Raw genomic sequence first — 19,885 nt, forward strand, 5'->3', positions numbered from 1 at the left:
CCTTTCTGGAACCTACTAGCGGGTTCCTGGTGGGCCCGTTCTCTGACCTTTCCCCACGATCCCCCTCTCGTGCATAGCCTGGCCTGCCGACGTCAGGACTGCCGTACGCCGCAGATCCCCTTTTCTTCCAGCAGCCAGCGCTATGCCACTACACCTGTGTGTAATTTCCATACTTCTGTAGGGGTGTTAGAGAGAGAGCCGTTATGCATGGCAGCTTATGGGAAACAAACACAGTGGGCGGGGCTACGTGAGTGCACGGGGGGGGGTTGCTCTCAACGACGTCCGCACCAGGCAGCCCGGGGCCCCACCCCTCAGCGGGGGTGGAGTATAAAGGGGGATGTGTCAGAGGGCTCGGGGCAGAATGTTAAAGCTAAACCAGTGAAGACCGAAGATCGTCTAGCTAGAGCCCTGGACTCCCCTGGGACGCCGCCCTTGTCAGGGCCGCGCAGGACCGAGCCAGCGGCGTGGTCCCGAGAATCAGAGCTAGTGCTCTGGGACTCTGGGTACCGTAGTCCGACTTACCAGTGTCGGGCCAGACAGCCTCCCCTAGCCCGTTAGTGGAGGACTAGGAGGTAGGTCAGAGATAGCTAGCAGTGTATTCCCAGCTAGCCGGGTGAGGGGGCCGATACCCCCTCTAGTATTGTATGTCCACAGTTGTGACTACTTGTACGGAATAAATACGTGTGCCTCACCAACGGTGTCCAAGAGTCATCAACGGTACTTCACTTCTCTGGGCACTCTCCTTCTGCATGCAAAAAATACTTTTGATAATGGAATTGGGCAAACATTTAATGCCTTAAAATCTTGAGACTATCATGAATGAAACAATAAAGTGGAACGTCTCATTATTGCGATGAATTATACACATTTTCAGTATTTATCTTTTTAAGAAAATGCAACAAAAATACTCTTATCTCTAATTTAACAGATAATTGGTTAATTTTGCATTCCTTTTATCACGTTAAATGTAACTGAAAACAGGAAGGTCTCATTATTGTTTGATCACGGCCATAATGCAGATGACGTAAAAAAATACGGGAATACACATGCAACACGCATGGTTAAATCACGTACATGGGACTGAACCACTGAAAATGTATATTCGCGAGAGCTGCCTGGTTAGGGGCCAGTGGGAATTGGAAGCCACATTCTACGTGTGCCCTTTGCAACCAATCCCCCTGGCCGTGTCGCCCCATTGGTTTTGCGCTGACATTTTATCTCAAGGTGCAACGTGTTTTAGTACATTTTAATGAGCATCTGGTGCGAAATTATTTGAGGGTGTAAATTTGAAATACAGTACTTATTACTTTCTCCCCAAAGCATTCGTGAAGACTTTGTCGAGCACATTTTTTCACGTAAAACTTGTGCACCTCGCTAATGAATCTCGCAGTGGCAATTAATGTGAGGGAATTGCATAGTTTGCATTAGCTTGCAGCCGGCATGTACTGTATTTTAACGATTCTGATCATGACTGGTAACTAGCCAGAAGGCAGTGATGCGGGGTAAACATTGCTCTTATCCCTGAGCACGTTTCCTCGTCAGAAGTGGAAAGGAAGCTTAGGGAATTAGACTGGAGTTGAAATAAAGCCAGATGTCATAATTTCCTCAAAATGTATCTTGTGGAAGAGAACGCTTTTATTGTCAGCCGAGGCTGACAGCTGATACCACTACTTAAGCAAGACATTAAAAAAATTAAAGTATACTTTAGTCTCCTCTTGCTTAAGTAGTGGTAAGTCGTGTTGAGTGTTTATTGCAATTTAAATTATTTATCCTTTCATTGTCAAAAAGTGTCCTTTCTGGAAAATACATATGTATAAATATTTTAAAATCATTCTGAAAAGGTCACAGCCAAGTCACCAATGAATTTACAGAACATTTTTTAAATTTGGTTTTAAATCGATGGTGTTAATAGAAACATGATGAAAATTCTCAATCGGAGGATTTAAGATGTAGGACAGTTATCGACTTACGAACAGGTTCAGTTCCGGAGGCTTGTTCGTAAATCGAACGGTTAGTAAGTTGGAACACAATAATGAAATTTATTTAAATGCATATAGGTCAGTGTCATGAAATGTGTTATGGTTAAACAAAAAAAGCATTGTTAAACTATTTAATAAGAAAGAAAAAAATTGTACATTTGCATGTAATACTGTAACAAATAGTGTATAGTAACTAAAACAAAGAATAAAGTAACGATTAGAAAAAAGAAAGCGTTGAAGTGTTGTGTAAAACTAACATTTACTGCCCGAGACTAATTCGAGAATCCATTGAAATTGAGAGAAATACAAAATTTTTTTACCGCTCTGACAGCTACAGTCTTAGTGCGTCCTGGAAGCATATTATTAAGTAATACATCTTATAACTACAATTCCTTATAGAGGAAACACATACTAACGGATTACTAATCATTATATAATTGCAATAACCACCCCCTCCCGGAGGTCTCTGATCTCGGCACCTGATGGGTTCAGTGATGACGTCATCTTGCTCTATTGAAGACCGGAAGCCGGTTGATTGCTTCACTCTTCTGGCAAATCGCCCAATGATGCCGGTTCTAATTATGAGCGAAACGCCACGCTATTCAAATTTTTTAAATATTGTGGATTTACTCTCCAACACACCGCGTGGGCTGAAGTAGTAGCTAATTGGCGCGTTATTTACGTGACAAACCTTACTGGCCGTGTCGGGTAGTGGAGGGTTACGACACATTTATACTTACGCGATCTAACCCAACACCTTTATACTGGTAGGAACCTCCTGGTTAGACCAGCCCACAGGTGATTATTGTGTTCGTCCGTCCATCGTGCATCCAAAAATGGGAGGGGTGGGGCTAGGTGGAGAGGGGAGGGTGGGGAAGGGCAGGGTGGGGAGGGGCTGGTCACCCCGTGGTGCCCTTATAAAACTCAACGTTTAACCTACTCACGCCGGCTTGTGCCCGCCCTCACAGTCGGCCATATTTGCGGAATACACCACGCCGCCGTTGACCCTGGCCATTGACCGAGCAACCTAACGTTCCTATCAGCTCCCTCCGCAGGAATGTGTTAATGAAATAATTTACTAATGCACAAGTTTCAAATTTGGCAGGTGGAATTTTGCTTTTAACGCTGTCATGCAATTTTCCCTACGGAGTCATTATAATTATGTCTCCATTTTCTGTTGTTTGTCTTGTACCACTGGTAAACATTCTAATGACACGAGCACACAGCTGTTCAAAGGAGACAAATGAGAAACAATACTAACACGAAGGAAAAAGCTAGACAAATTATTGATCATGCATTCACGTGACACTATACTAAACAATACATTCTGGAATCAAATCATGACCCCCGATTCGTGAAAATTCATCACATTTCTGTGGGGTCGTATCATTAATTGTATACTTTTTTGCAGACAACGCATTTCTGCTGAATTTTTATTATTTTTATTTACATGTAAATGTATCTTGCAGGAGTATCCTACAGTCTAAATAAACATTCTGATCACCGTAACAGCCGTGAGAGTCAGGCACTGGTACAAGACCTCAAAGGAAATCAGAGAAGCACTCATAATTTTTCGCACCTTGTTGCGCTCAAAATAAGACGACGTAGACCAGGAGAGCCATCGATCGCGCGGACGCGTTTCATCTGGCATTCTGGGATCAATGTTTATAGTCAGCCCAAGAGCTTTGTGATTTTTCTGCAAATGACATCATTTACAGATTTCCTTGATGTTTGGTCACCCAGCCCCTCCGGGCGTTCAATCAAGCGCTCACTGATGGCGCTCGCACAATTAGCCTAACGAGATGGCAGGAAATACTGTAAATGGATGTAGGTGCATTGGCAGCAGCAGTCGTGTAATGAAATATTATCTTTCGAGGCACCTTTGGCATGCCTCACTACCACGGCCATGTACACAGGGATAAAGCAATTGGTCTTCGCAGTAGATGGATGATGAACGGCATGCAATCCCCACTCTGTCTCTGCCTTGCTGAGGACGATTGCTTGTGTTGCGATCGAAACGTCGTGATTTTTTGTTCATTTTATTATTTTCTATCTACGTGACTTTATAATAAGAATCCCTGCAGTCACGAAAGCTTTAAGTCAAGATCTTAACACCTGTTTTGTTGCCAGAATAAAGGGGAAAACCTATTCTCATATTTTGGTACTGGCAAAGGAAGTCCCATGATGGGTCAAAAGAAATTCGATTTCTCTCCAAGCAGACCAATGAGAAGAGTAACGCAGTTTTCACTTACCACCGCATTTACGAACTCATTATCACAGATTGAGAAGAGTAACGAAGGTTTGTAACGCAGTTTTTCTACCACGGCATTTACTAAATCGTTATGAAAGATGAATTCGTGAGAAAAAAAGATTGTTAGGATTAAACAGCTGAATAAATTTGGTTTGCCAATTAATGCAGCGTATTCCATCTCTGGGGTCTAAACATTTCAGTTTTATTAGCAGGTACCAATCACTCTTCATACTGTAAGTGTGCTCCACATTTCAGGGATAACAGGTCAAAAGAAAACAAGAAGTCTCAAGCGATCCGATGAGCGATGAGAAGGTTAATACAGTTTTCTTACTGTAAAATTTTACTGATTTGTTTGCATAGATGCATTAATTTAAATGTTTTAGTGGAGGATAAACAGCTGAATTACTGGAGATGGCCTGCAGCGCTGATGACAGAAGGCAAATATGAATGTGGGCTTGTTGAAGCAGTTGCAAGAAAATGTCACAGTGCATCAAGGAACTCATGGAAAGAGAAACAGCCTCTCAAACAATGCGGTTTAAAAACATCAGTGCAATTTCGCGTTCGAAATAATGCTCCTTAAACGCGTTGTACGGGAATGTTTAGACGTTCGACGTGTCACGATGGTTGCGCGTGAAATGCAAGGCAGCTTGAAATGACGCGTCTTACGGCATCGCCCTGAGTAAGGCCATGATCAATTCACTGTTGGATGAAGACATGTCGTTGCCAACCCTCGCGGCCCCACGATGCCGCCACATTCTGTCTTGTCTGCTGCAAATAGGCGACTCTCGTCACTCTGTCTCAGCGGTCGTCTTCCTCTCAGGCACGTTCCAAATTTTGGCTTCCACTCCATCGCTAGTCTCGACAACCGGCAATCGTTCCTTCTAAGCGATGTGCCCAGGTCCGCTTCCTTTTCATGTCTCTACTGAGTATACGTTTTACGTGCCACGTGTTCCTTTAATTCATCCGCAAGGATCATTTGAGCCATACTTTATGGAAAAGTATTCTCGATAACGGTGGAGTGAAGCGGATGCGGCCGTCTGGAACGCTCTTTCTTCCAATATACGGAAGCCACTGGAGCTATGCAATTTTCAATATATATTGAAAACTGATTTCTTTAGAACTGCTTTATGTATTTTATTTTTTGTCCTTACCCCCGTACCTCCGATGAGCACGGTTGCTATGTACGGTGCGAAATAAGTTCAACATATAGTACGCATGTGCATGCATTGCCATCTGTGTTATCAGAATTGCGACAGCGTATACCAACTACAGTATAATCACCCAGGAATGTCTGTCCTTAACGCTCGTGACGTCACTCCACATCGACCAGCCCCCCTCATTAATATTCACGAGCAGGTGACGTCACCCAATATGAAGTACTCCCCCCCCCCCTCACTAATAATCATGCGCAAGTGGCGTCACTCCACATCGAACAGCCCGCTTCATTAATAATCATTATAAGGTGACGTCCTCCAAATGGACACCCCCCCCCCCTCCATTCATAATAATTAGCGGGTGACGTCACTCCACATGGGAGGGGGGCCGAGGCGCCTCCTCCCCCCTCCTCGGCGTCAACTTACAACCCTCACTACAAAGGCAGAACCCGCACGTCACGCGATTGAGACATGGAAGTAAAACGGACGTCGTGATGAACAAGGGATTATAACCTTAAAATGAAATAAGTCCGTCACTGCGCCCTTACAAATTGCACACGCATTGATGCAATGAATATCACGTCGCGGTCTGCTTTTCGCTTGCAAGTTTGAGATTCACTGCAATACACCCGTCGTTGGATGGGCAAAACGCTAGTCGTAAAAATGGAGAGAGAGAAAAAAAGACAGAAAATGTTCAGCAATTGTTTATCACAGCGATTGATTCACCTTAATTTTGTGGTGAAGTGACCCTGACGCATTATTCATCGAGTGTGCTTTCCCAGAATACTCGCGCAAAAACACTCCTCGTTTATTCTGTCCCAACGCCGGTGGGAGAGTAGCATCAATGGCCAATTAAACGAGTTCACGTCAGGGCTGCCCAGACCTATCACTTATCGGGACCTAGAGGGCCAATTATGGACAATGACTCACACTCCCAGAGAGAGGAGAGGTATAGGCCGCGTTATTCTCTGCGCAGTAAGTATGGTTTATCACCGGTTTTGGCTTTTGAAGGTGAGGGAAGATGCAGCACACGCTTGTCCACAGCAAACACAAGCAACGCAAAGGGCAAAAGCAACCAGAGAGGGTACGCATTGGGCAATGGAGTGCATTTTCCCATCGTGACGTTTGATGTGTGCCGAGCTTGATGGGTATTGATAGCAGTCAAAAGTAATTTCCTGCTCCAATGACCATCGAGGCTTTGCTCATCTCCTGTTTACATCCATGAGCCAGTGGTGGAAAATGTACATTCCTATGGTTGTAGGGGAGGGGAGGTGGGGACTCCACAGAACAACCACGGCTGACTTCCTCCCCACAAAGTGGTATTTGTTTTTATCGAAGCCAGAAGAACACTTGGCTGAGTCAACCCCCAAACTAGCATTTGAACTCGCAACCTCCCTGTTGCCATGGCTCTCCGCTACCTCTGTCGGATCTGGAGCTTTCAGACCACTGCGGCACAATGTGATCGTGATGGTGGTAATACTAAATAATGGGGTGGAACGGTGGTGGAGTGGTTATCGCACTTACGCTACAGACCCATCATCCTGAATTCGATTTCTACCCACAGCTAACGTCAATTGGCGAATATCTGCAGTGGTCCCGGGCCTCCCCGAGGACAGCCCAGCCTTAAAAAGAGTACTTGGTGCGATGTGTAAAACCTTAGCAATGAGGAGAAAATGTCAGCCGAACGTGGTGCTGGCCACACCACCACCAACAACCTCACGTGACGCGTCGCCCTTATTTCGGTAATGACGAACACAACTTGTCCCGACAGTCTGTTATGGCTATGCGGTGAAACCTTTGTCTATGATAATAATAATAAATAATGGCTGTGAGTGTCTAAATGGGCTTTCACCTTGTAAAAGAAAAGCATCTGCTCCTACTGTGTGGCTGAGTGGCACTGTGCCCAACTCACAGTCAACAGATGAGGATTTGAAATACAGTCAGGGGTTGACTCAACCCATCATCCCTCTAGGGTAGATACAATAGTTACCAAATTGTGGGAAAGTAACAGTAATTATCTTGTTGATATACTGATCCCCACTGTAGGATTATATAATTTCCACTACTTGGAGCCCAATGTCCTGCTCTCTGCCCTTTTATTGCATATTTTGAACCCGGTCCACCATCAATACTTGCCCTAGATAATACACACTGTTGTGTTTTACAGTTGTGTCCATCCAACAATTATTTCCTTTTGTTAGGCAAACTTGATGTTCACAGATATAAACCCAGGATCTCAGAAATGCCAGCTCAGTGCCCTGACACAGTCATTATAAGCCCCTTTAGCCACCAGGCCACCCATATTTTTGTTTGTTTTTTTAGTCGTTGTAGCTGTGGCTTTAATAACTGGTAATACCAGATGAAAACGTGTCCTACCTTGTCAATTTTGTCCCCGACGTCGAAACCTGTGTCCCTCAGGGTCTCGTCGTCTGAGCAATCCTCCTGTGAGTGATGAACAGTGTGCGTTAACTACAGCGCAGTTAATTACCAATGTCTCATTTCTGAAGTCAGTGAAGCAACTACAACGACCGGTAGAACGCGAGGTTGTTGAGTGGCTCCTGGGGCTATTAGAGCACTAAGCCAGCTGTGCTTGAATCCCAGCCTCCCAGCAGAGATTAAACCAGGTCCTCGTCTGTGGCGGCGAGTTTAGAATTGATCGATGGTTTTCCCTATTCCCGAGACTAATTTTGCAGTAGAATGCTGCCATGGGACGTTTGGACAATTCTTTAATTGAGCCAGGCGGTAGTGGCTCGACACCTGTGGTCGGTCACTTTGGAGGCGAGGGATTAGTTGATCGCACGCAGCCCAAATCTGCCGGGGCTGTGAGGTGGTTAGGAGATGGCAGTATGATATTTGGTTTCACGAACCTGTCGATGCAGACAGCGATACTGATTGTTATTATTCGAAGAAGAATAACAATCATTTTGGGGAGATTTTTTTTCTGTCTCATTCCGGTGCTCAAAAAGGTAGCAATAGTGTAGTTCATTCTAGATTTGAAGTTTTCGTGACTGCAAGGATTCATACTCTTTGGTTTTTTCGGTAAAGTCACGAAGGTAATTTTTAAAAATAAATTAAATCACGACGTTTCGGGCGCAACACAAGCGTCCTGGCCATCCCAGCTCTGAGGGACTGTTTGCCAGAAGGACACGGAGTGAAGCCACACACTAATTTTGTACATGAGTACAGACAGCTGTCTAGACAATGCAGTATGACAGCCCCTTGAAGGATTATGGGCAATGCCGTGTAATGTAATTTATAGGTTACTCCTCAAAGTCACAATTCGTTTAACTGTCGTAGGAGTGTTTGACATAGAAAATGTGTTTCTTTGTGTATAGGTGCTGATAGCACAATCGCAATGCAAGTAATGAACCAATGACAACTAAGAGGTTATATTTATGCTTCTGAACCCACTAAAATACCACCCTTCATTGTGTGCACATGTGCGAATATGAGTCTGGGTGTCTGCTTGCATTTCATTGGATATTTTGGCCATTACCGCAACATGGCGAAGTTCTTTCGACCTGACAAAACTGAGCCAGTCATGGGTATTCCACATTGCAATGATGGAGGCTGGTGTTCCCATAGGACAACCAAAGTGCTGCAATTTTCTCATATGTATAAACATACAGTGGGTGTAATTATTCATTACAAATTACATTGACACTTTGGCGACTTTAAGAAGTAGGAAAAATAACTTCGCTCATCAACATTTAATTGGAGCAACTCGCCGTTTTGCCAAACTGAAATGTCTCTCCATAGCGGCCACTAACTTGGGTGCTGTGTTCCGAAAATGTACGTGCTGTGTTTACAGTCGCCTCCCAATTAATAGTTAAAGTTACACATTTCTAACGTGCGCAGTTTCTGTAAAATTAGAGGCGCAGGAAACCACAGCGAAGCAGGAAGGCAGCCACAACTGGCGCCAACAATTCCCCAAGCTCTATGGCCCTACATTTGCATGTTTGGCCAACTCTATTAATGTGGGAGGAAACCGGAGCACCCAGAAAACAAACCCCCCACACACAATGAGGCAACACTCAATTCCATACAGATGGAACAGATGGAGTCCAAATTGGCTGTACCACCTTCTTCGTCTGCCCAGCCAGGGTATCGCACCTCAACGCCTATGGGAAGGGAGTTTCGCAACATTTGCACGATCCATCAACCCTCATCTCCACTGGGCTGGAATACAAGCGTGGGCCACTGCTGCCCGGATGATTTCGACTATGATTGGATGGAATCCATCATGCGTAGTTTATTTTTCCTTAAACCCCGTGAACTGCATCCTATCTGCATTCATCGCAAGATATAAGACGTATGCATGTGATCCTCTTTGCTCGTGTGATAAGATTTTTTGGGAGGACATAGATACGTTATCAAATCCTATACATTTTCCGAACATTTTTTTGTTCATTGCAAATCAATTTAACAACACCGACCCAAACAAACGAAACGAATTGGAAACCCACCGACACAGATGGATACTGCAGAGTAAAAATTTGCGGCGGGTTTATAATGTTAAGGTTTTTTGAGCCCGAAATAACCAAGAGCGGCCGCTGCCTGTGTTGACCCGAGTTTGATGTGGCCGGCACGTGTCACGGAGCGCCGTGGCAGGCCCTGCCCTTGTGTGCGCTTGGCAGTCGTCGGTCATCATCCTGCCCCTCGTCACGAGTACAGAGAGAGAGATAAGGTGGCAGCTAACGCCTGCAGTTAATGCTGTGCTCCGGCGTCGTGGCTTTTGACCGCAGCCATGGCTCGGAGTGTGGAAGCAGCAGTTAGGAGAAGCATTTCATGAACTGCAGTAGGATGGGAGGGTCGGGGCACCGCACGTATTAGCCGGTGTGAGCTCACCTGTGATTAATCACACGCATGATTGTGCACTCTGATAATTGCTAGAGACAGCCAGATGCGTTTTGTTAAGATATAATTTTAAGTGAATGCAATGGTGACCATGGATTGGACCCGGAGCCCCACCCCCGCCCGTGCACTATAGAGTACGGGGTACGCTCCCCCAAATTTTAGATTTGGGCGGACTTCGTGCCGAGGGATTGAGCTGCTGTGTTGTGACGTGGAGGGTGTCCTTGCAGACTGGTAGTGTAGCGGTGAGCGCGCTGCTATACTCACAAAAGCCCCCACTGAGTCTCAGGAGGGTTCTGCATTGGGCTCTGCCCACCGAGCAGTGTAAATGGGTACAACCACAGTTGGTCGATTGGTAGGCTTGTGTGTGTGTGTGGGGTGAACTGTGGTTACATTTCATGCGGTGATGTAGCGGTTAGCGAGCTGCGTTACAAACCTGGAGACCCGAGTTTAATTCCCGCTCACGGCCAATACCAATGACGATTACCTAAACCGGTTCTGGGCCTCTCTTAGGTAGACTCAGCCTCAAATGTAGTACCTGATGCGATGTGTAAACATCGCCACGAGGGAGACAAAGGCGGTCGGGCGTGGTACTGGCCACCCACCCCCTCGTGTGCCATTCCGGCTTTCATAGGTGCTCGCTAACATCAATTCCCCCACCCCCCCGTATCGTCTGCCCAGGCTCTATACGGAGGATCTCTGTCGATTGCAGATACGCAACTGCCCATGCGAAGAACGCTTTGAAATACAGTGTCGCCTTTTCACAAACCTCACTCGGCTGTGTGGAGTGGGCCACTTCTCGGGAGGACAGAGCACGTCGACGAGAGGAGAGAGAGGGACGCGGCGGGCCGGCGACAACGGTATCGGTTGTCAGCTCCTAAGGGGCCGTCCATAAATGACGTCACGCGATTTTGGACGATTTTTGACCCCCCCCTCCCTAGTCACACGGCGTCACAAAAAGTCAGACCCCCCCCCCTCAAATATGACGTCACAAAGCTCTGCCCCCCCCCCCAAAATAAAACATGCTTCAAATCGCTTTAAACTATTGTCATTGTAGTGCGTATTTAATGTGGCGCTGCACTTTGATGTTGTAGGAGAAAAAAATTATTAAAACGTATATTTAATTAAGTAGAACGTGTTGTCTATATTTATTTAAAGTTGCGCATTTTGATGTGACGTCATATTTCTCAAACCCCCCTCCCCCTCGTCACACATCGTCACAAATGTCTGACTCCCCCCCCCCCTAGGTGCGTGACGTCATTTATGGACGGCCCCTAATTTCATTTGAGATAATGCGCGATCCGTGCACACGGGGGCCCATCCGCGGTGCACGTTAGCAGGTTGCTCACCATCGTCCACTCCCCCGCCCGCCCTCCCTCTGTGTAGGGCCAATTCGAAAGGTCAGGGGCGTCAAATTAGCAGTTCCCCCGACAGTTATGGGACCCCCCCCACCCCTCCTAGTGTCGCGTGCGCTTTAGTGTGCGAGCGATTGAATTAAAGGACTCTCTCTCTCTATTGTAACGCGAGAATGAGAATAGATTCAACCCGGCCCCGCACCATGCAAAGTGGAAGTAATGCGAGTCACGAGGAAACGCTGCATGGGAGTGAACAGCCCCACGTGCACATTGTTGTGCGGGATGAGAAAAAAATCATTTCAATTGAGAATAAATATATTCCGCATTTGAAGTGCAATTTTGTGCATCGCAGAGGATGGTGGTGTACGAGCGGTGTCGCAGTGGATTATTCAGCGCGCTATGAACCCGCCGACACGAGCAGGATTCCCAACCCACGGCTAACATCGGTGGCAAGCGATATGTGAAATGTTACCCCCCCCCCTTCACCAACCCACACTGATCCACGTGATTAATGTATCATCACACGCAAAGACAAAGATCCCCCAGTATAGCCTTAATAGACTGTAGGAGCAAGTGCTGGTAGCGAGCAGCACCTATGAAGGCCGACACGGCACACGAGGGCGTCGTTAGCCAGCAACCCGGCCGTCTTTGTCTCCCCAGTGGGAAGGACGACAAACTAAAACACCAAAACAGTTTTGAAGAAATTAGTTTATGTGTAGTGACATCGGAGATGTCAATGTATGGTGCCGGCCTGAGAGGGCCAGGGCACGCGATGCACCGTCATCGCATACACCCTGTTGGCTGGTGGAGTACCAGCCCTAGCGGGGCTTGGTGAGCGCTGGGATAGCGCGGGCACCACGCACAGCGTGTGGTGCGGGCCCCCAAGACGGTGAGCGGGAGAGTGTCAGCCCAGGGTCAGGGATGCCCCGGGCCATGGCACTCTGGTTGACCCCGCAGACACGTGATCTAGAGTGTCCATAGAGAGGCCCCCAGGTTGGGGGGGGGGCTAGGGGGTGATCACGTGTCCAGGGAGAGCTCTCGAGAGGGATCGAGAGGGAGCTGCAAGGCTCCAGAAGGTGGGCGGGGCCAAGGGCGGAGCGGCCCCGACCGTAGGGGGATATAAGGTGGGTCCCTGAGAGGGACCGGGGTCGCTGCATTCTACAAGCTGAAGCTCCACGTCCACCAGCTGAAGCTCCACGCCCACCAGCTGAAGCTCTACGTCTCAAGCTGGAAGCTCTTCGTCCTACAAGGCAACCACGTGGTCGCGGACCCGAGTGAAGGCCCGACCCTTCGTAGCAGTAACTCCTCTGTATAGAGTAGTTGGCGAGGTGGTCACCACCCTAGGCTGTATCTGGTGAAGGGGCAGTTACCCCTTTGTGTTACGGTGTTACAAATACATGTGTTGCCTCTGAAAGGAGCAACGTCTGCGACTCCGTTGGACTCACTACATATGTATATATGTATGGAAGATATGGATCGAACATACACAAATTAACGGCATTGTTCAAACTGTTAAACAAAGTGGGTGGGCTTTAGCAGAACACTTCGCTCGAAGGAATTATGGGCAGCGGTCAAGATTAATAAGTGGCTGCCAACAAGTCAAATGCCTCCGAGAGGAAATCATCCAGGAAGAGTGAGCAAATAAATGAGTTTATGTGCAGATACTGGGTGTAGTATACTGTATCACAGGCCCATGCGAGGTCGCGGTGGTTTTGGGAGGCCCTCATCCAGCAGTGGATTGACCATGGCTGATGATAATATTCGGCTAACAAGGAGACCGAGTGAGTGATGGCTTCAACTCGTGTGCAGGTGCTAGGTGGATTAATATATCGAAGGACCACCAGGGTCGGTGGCGACTTTTGAAGGCCTTTATCCGGCAGCGGAATGTTCATATCTGATGACGATGATGATCTACAGATGGATCACCCTGTACAGGAACAACAAAAGCAAGGGGGAGGCATGAGAGAAGGTTAAGAAATGGTGACATCACGGGTAGGCCCTCATCCAGCAGTGGATTGCCGATGGCCGCTGGTGATGATCAACAAGTGAATCACCCCGTACTTGGAAATAAAATCGGCTTAAGGGGGTGGGGGGGGGGGCTCCACGAGAGGGTGCGCAATGTGCGCTCTGTGACTCATACTCCGTAGCTCGGTGAGGCCATCTGTCTCGGCGGCGAGAGGCGAGCTCGGAGAACGAGTGGAGGAGGAGCGGCCCCCGTGCAGACGAGCGAGCCAACGCACTTCTTGGCGTATCCACGGCAACTGCATCCCATGAAGGGAACAGAACGGCGGACCCGTGGGTGTGTGTGCGCGTCCGTGTGTGTTTGATTTTTTTTGTTCGAAGTGGGTTTTTTTTGTCTTTCATTTAATCACTCCGTTGCTTTGTTTTGCCATGCGCGGTCGTACGCAGGGCTGTGAAATTAGAGCGGTAGTATTTTTCGATTTAAAGCTTTCGTGACTGCAGGGATTCATCTTCTTGGTTCTTTCGGTTGCTTGCGTTGTAGCCGAAACATCGTGAGAATTATTTTATTATGTTTTATTTTTATTATTGTATTATTTCCCGTCTACGTGACTTTACCGAAAGAACCAAGAAGATAGAGCGGTAGTCTTCGTGGGGAGCTGTGGAGTCCAATTGTATTTGGCAGCTACAAACCCGCGCGACCTTGGTCGTTTTTTTTTTATTCCGGTGCCATGGCTAACATCAGTGGTGAGTGATTTCAGAACCAGTTCTGGGATCTTCACCTGGGTCCGGTCAGTCTCAAAGGTATTGCCAGAGGTGCATTGTGTAAACATCAGCACCGTGCAGACAAAGGCGGACGTGCACGGTGTAAGGCCATTCTCTGTGTCCATGCACCGTTGCTGCTTTAATCGGTGCCCACGGCACTTTCCCCTAACACGGCGGCGATCTTTGTTTTTTGTGCGACACATACTCTTAGTTCTTTCGGTAAAGTCAGGTAGGTAAAAAAATGAAATTAAAATTAATAAAAAATATAAACGAAACGTCGTGATTTTATTGTTTTATTTTTATTAATTTTAATTTTCTTTTTTTACCTACGTGACTTTACCGAAAGAACTAAGAGTATGAATCCTTGCAGTCACGAAAGCTTCAAATCTAGAATTGTGCGACACGGTGCATCAGCCCGTCAACTCATACCGTCAATCCACGAAAAAATCTGGCCCATCTCCATTCCGCCTCGTGATGTCATGTCACACCTAGCCTGCCACACGTAGTCTGCCACGAATACCATGTTGACATCGCCGCTGTATGACGAATGGCACATATATTTGTTGTATGTATGTGCACGCGCGCGCGTGTGTGTGTGTGGCATAAACACTGCAAATGCACTGTATATATATTACGGACTAAAGCACCACGGTTGCACCCAATTTCTTCGGATCTACGAAGCTAAGTAGAATGAGCCCGGTAAGTACTTGAATTGGTGGCCACCCGCGCTTGACAGGTGTTGCAGGCCTGTGGCTGCTGCTTCACGGTTGTTGGGTTTCATCCAGGTTCTTCAAATGCCTCCCACACGAAGCCAAAAAAGAAAAAAAAATCCAAGGCAGAGCTCACTTGAAATCGAGTCATGGAAACTCAGTGAGGCTTTCCTGCATGATTCATGGATATGTATTACGACTATGACCGGACGGAGCAGTGGCACAGTTGCTAGCACGCTGCACTATGAACCCGACAACCTGAGTTAGATTCCCTGCCACGCTTATCATCGGTGGTTATTGATATCCAATCATAATCTGGGCATCCCTGCCCCCCCTTCACAAGATCACACTGCCCGATAAATGCCCGTACGGCATCGGGATTCCTTCATCCGGTACCGGATTGACAAATGGCTGCACATTGTGCACCATTACTACTGCAGATTATGTAGGGAATTAATATCTCACACGATATTTTCCGGAATGTCGAAAGGCTGTCTTTCAGAATAGATTCAGGCACGACCACTAGAGCACACGTTTTTCCTTCCCATAATTAGGCGAGACGGATGTGGCATGCCTCGATAATTTTCTGGAACGGCATTCCTGACTGTTCCGGCTGAAATTAAGTATCCGGTGGTAAGTGTTCTTCACCGCGTTGTCAAAAAAAATAACAATTCATCATTAAATTGAATCGCGACAATTAATCGAATGGTCGGGCGAAGTGAATTGTTACAGCCCGTACTACCTTGTGTGCCAAGATTTACGCGACTCACATTCACTTTCACAACATAACAGAGCCACCAGATTCCACACTGACAGCCCCCTCACGTGAATGCAACATTGTATTGTTTGGGTCCATTGGCATTCTAGGCGGTAACCAGGCGCAATGTCCTGACAAATAAGTGACAGCTTCTGCCCGCCAGCTGCCATTCACGAGTGTGGTCAACCTACGATGTCCCTAACAACACTGATCGAAGGTTCAACGAAAGGAGCTATCTGGCTTCCCCTGTTTATATATAGTTTTATGCCTTGGCAAAACGCGAGGCCATATGGCTTCTACAATTTCGCTCACCAAAAAAACCTTGCACAGGCTCCCTCCCATGAAATTAAGAATTCGTTCAAAATCGCAACCCTGTGCTATACCTAGCCCTCTCTCTCAGGGTCTCTCTCCCCTCCACCTCCACCATACTTATCCACCCTTCTCACTCCACTGACCATCGTAAAAGCGCCGCGGCCTGCGGAGCACGTCTAATACACTGCTCGTTGCGCCCAGAACCAGGACTGCCTTTGGCTGAGCGGCGTTTCTCCACAGCTGCGTGAGTCATCGAGGACTGTCACGCACTGGCACGCGTGCAGCGTCCAGCCACCATCATCCACCTTCAAGGCAGCGGCTCACCTGTTCAGGATGCCGCACGAGAGACTCTGAGCTCCGGCTCCGCGTCTCCGAATTCTCGATCGAACAGACGCGTTCGATTCGCGAATTACGCGTGCTATATGAATGGTATTTTCTATGATTATTTTGTATTGTTGTTGTTGTTGTCTTGCAGTCACTGGACTGCATTTGTCCGTGTGAGAGCTGCACAAGGGAGGTGCGGCTATCTCCTCCAGGAGTGGAGAGTGAGTGATCCCCTAATTGTGAATGCGGCGAAGTGCAATCCATCACTCACATCACCAATCACTGCCCCAACACGGGATCCTGCTTGAGGTACAAATTAAATCCCTTCGGCTACCCGCCTTACGGTATTGCATGGCTTTCCAATCTCAACACCGTAAGTAACTCAGCTTATTGTAGAGTATAGTTAGTATACTGGTGATACTATGTAGTTTTAGTTACTGCAGCTACATACTATTAACACTCCTTCCCTTTATTAATGCTACCCCTCCCTTTGATGCTGCTAATCCTGCATAATGCACGGGCATAATTAGTACTATTCACATTCCTGCATTTCCCATATCCCCTCCCTTTGATGCTGCTAGTCCTGCATAATGCACGGGCATATGTAGTACTAATCACATTCCTGCATTTCCCATACATATGCTAAATTCCTCTTGATATGCAAATTCTTTTGTCAAGGCGCCCCTTCCCCCCCCCCTTCCAACCCAGCTTATATATATGCTCCAAGCTCGTGTGCTGTTTCATTCAGACGCTGTCGCCTCGACAGACCTGGTTTTCACCTGAGGACGGCTGCTTGCGTTGTGGCCGAAACGTCGTGAGAATTATTTTATTATGTTTTATTTTTATTATTTTATTACTTCCCTTCTACGTGACTTTACCGAAAGAACCAAGAAGATTTACCGAAAGAACCAAGAAGATGAATCCCTGCAGTCACGAAGCTTTAAAAAGGGCAGGGATATTTACCAATTCGTAGTTGGAGATTACACTTTTCACTGTGGGAACACTGAGTATACTCGATTGGTAATGGCACGATTTAAAAGTCGGATATCAGGTAAAAGATCTCAATGCAGAACCCTCCTGAAAATAAGAGACTTTCCTGAGTAAGTAAAAGTGCCCGAATAACATTTCTCATCATTTAGAAAATTTCCCATTTTGAATGCGTCAAACGAATGCAATCTGATTTGGCATCAAATTAAGTCTGGTCGTGTTTTTTTTTTATGAAGTGCCTCCGCTAATCGCAGTCGTAGAGTGCGGATCTTGATTGCAGTCGCGAGTCCTCTCCGAGGCAGACGTGCGTGGCGCAAATCGAAGGTGCCTGCTTCGTGGAGGGCCGCCGAAGCGTTAATTGTACCGGCGTCCCATCTTGCCAGTCCGTGGGCGGCTCTGGATAAACGGCTCCGCTTCGCCGCATTCACGATGCCTCCCACGGGATTCACCGCCGCACTGTTATCCGTACACAAACGGGACGCAGCAAGACGAGGTGATGTGGCCGAGCTGAAAGCGCAGCTGTGACCAGGGCGACAAATGCTCCGATTATTACAGCGGGAGCGTTAACCATAACAAATAACTACTCAAGTTTGAACCACCTTTACGGGGAGGATGTAAGTTGTTTTTTCTCTCTCTCTCTGTGTCTTCTTCTTCTTCCTAGCGTTGTTCCCGCTGTGGCGCAGGGTCCGCTTTTCGGCATTGTCTTCTCCATTTGGCTCGGTCCAGGGCATCTTCAGGGGATGCGTTGACCGTCTTCATGTCTTCCTTTATTCGGTCCATCCATCGCTTCTTCGGACGCCCGCGTGGACGGTGGCCCTCTGGCTCAATACGCAAGGCAGTCTTGGCCACTGATGACTCTTCACTTCGCATCACGTGGCCGTACCACCGAAGCCTTGCCTCAAGCATCTTGTCCGCAATGGGGGCCACACCAAGTCGCTTCCGAACGTCTTCGTTCCTGACACGATCCCATCGAGTGAGCCCGAGGCTCCATCTGAGCATCCTCATCTCCATGGTGTGGAGAGCTTGTTCGTGTACAGTTGTGTCTCTGTTCGTCAAATTTCACACTTAACTTCAAATTTAGCAATCTTTGGAGATCGTAATCAACCAGGCTATGCATTAACTGTGTGTTAGCCGACTCTCTGTGTTGCATTGCATTACATTTCCAAAATATTTGTAAAATTTTGTTTCCTCAAACGATTTCTATCTCTAAAATTTACCAGGCTCTCATAGGGCCATTCGATCTTCTTTCCCTCGGTCGTTTCGCGGTGGATTCATTGACATGCTAATTTCTCTGCTCCAGCAGCTGCCCCAGCAGACCCACCTCTCTCTCTGCCCAACCCCCAGTCTCTATTATTTAATTTATTTTCTTTCTACGTGACTTTACCGAAAGAACCAAAGAGTAGAGAGCTCCTCGCCGTCTGCGTCACGTTGGACGTCATGGATCCCCTGGCGTGATTCGTAAAAAAAAGTAAGCCATGTGTTCCGGTGTCATGGTCCGAATTTGATATCAAACATATCAAGAGCAACATCGCCCGCCTACTGACAAACTGACGGCCACGCAGCCGGCGTGACGTCACCTTCCACCGCACAGGAACAGCTGTCATCAGGGGTCACACGAGGCTAAAACAGAGAGAATTCAACTACAGTTGAGCATTGGAATGATTGCGATGAAAGGCACTTTGAGATGCTAGGGCATCTGCGTGCCCGATAAATGCCATAACTTCTGTATTAAAAAAAAATAACTTTTACAAGCCATTGCCGCTGTCCCGATATGTGGGTTCCATCACGTTTGCCAATTGCTGGATTAGAACGAACGAAAGAACAGCTGTGTGCGTTATTTGCGAGATATGGACTCCTCCTTCCAAATGAAAGAAAGATTGTGTCGAGGTGATTTAAGTGAAGGAGGATTTCCCAGCAGATTCAAGTGCCACGCTGAAACGGATAATTAAGCCGAAGTTTGGAGAAAATCACCGCAAGTTCATAATAACAATACAGCCCTGGAAACTGCTATTACATCTCAAGACTGTTTTTCAAGAGGGATCTTGCATTTCGATGTTTAGCCATTTTCATGTACAAGTGTGTGGTTTCATTTTGGAAGGAAATTGGAGCACCTAGAGAAACCGCAAGCATATGTTGAGGGGTAAACACTCAAAGGACTTATAGATAAATTAATCAATTTCTATACTGCTATCACCTATTAACTCGGCAGCTGAAGCCTACAATACATTACATTCACAGGCAGTGCTAAATCCATACATATATGGTACTAGCCAGGCACAAGCCCACTTCGCTCTGAGGTCTAACGAACTTGGGCAAATCCAGGCAAATTTTATCATAGGCAAACACTGCTCTTTTCTAAATGTTAAATGTAGACCAGATACGGTGCTGCATATAGATTCATATTGGTCCTCAGAGGTCAAGGCTGGTGGCTATGTCCATTAGCACAACTCTATTTAAATATTGGCATCCACAAAGTGT

General features: G+C 47.0%; 1 long non-coding RNA gene across 1 annotated transcript; it reads left to right on the forward strand.

Annotated features, from left to right (window-relative positions):
• Window positions 1–692: 692 nt before the first annotated feature.
• LOC144932204 (uncharacterized) lies at window positions 693–18,799 on the forward strand. Its single transcript, XR_013636863.1, has 3 exons — window positions 693–717; window positions 16,572–16,641; window positions 18,711–18,799. It is a non-coding gene; the product is annotated as an uncharacterized LOC144932204 (long non-coding RNA).
• Window positions 18,800–19,885: the final 1,086 nt, after the last annotated feature.

This window comes from Lampetra fluviatilis, chromosome 5 (genome assembly GCF_964198595.1).
Source record: "Lampetra fluviatilis chromosome 5, kcLamFluv1.1, whole genome shotgun sequence".
Classification (NCBI taxonomy): Eukaryota; Metazoa; Chordata; class Hyperoartia; order Petromyzontiformes; family Petromyzontidae; genus Lampetra; species Lampetra fluviatilis.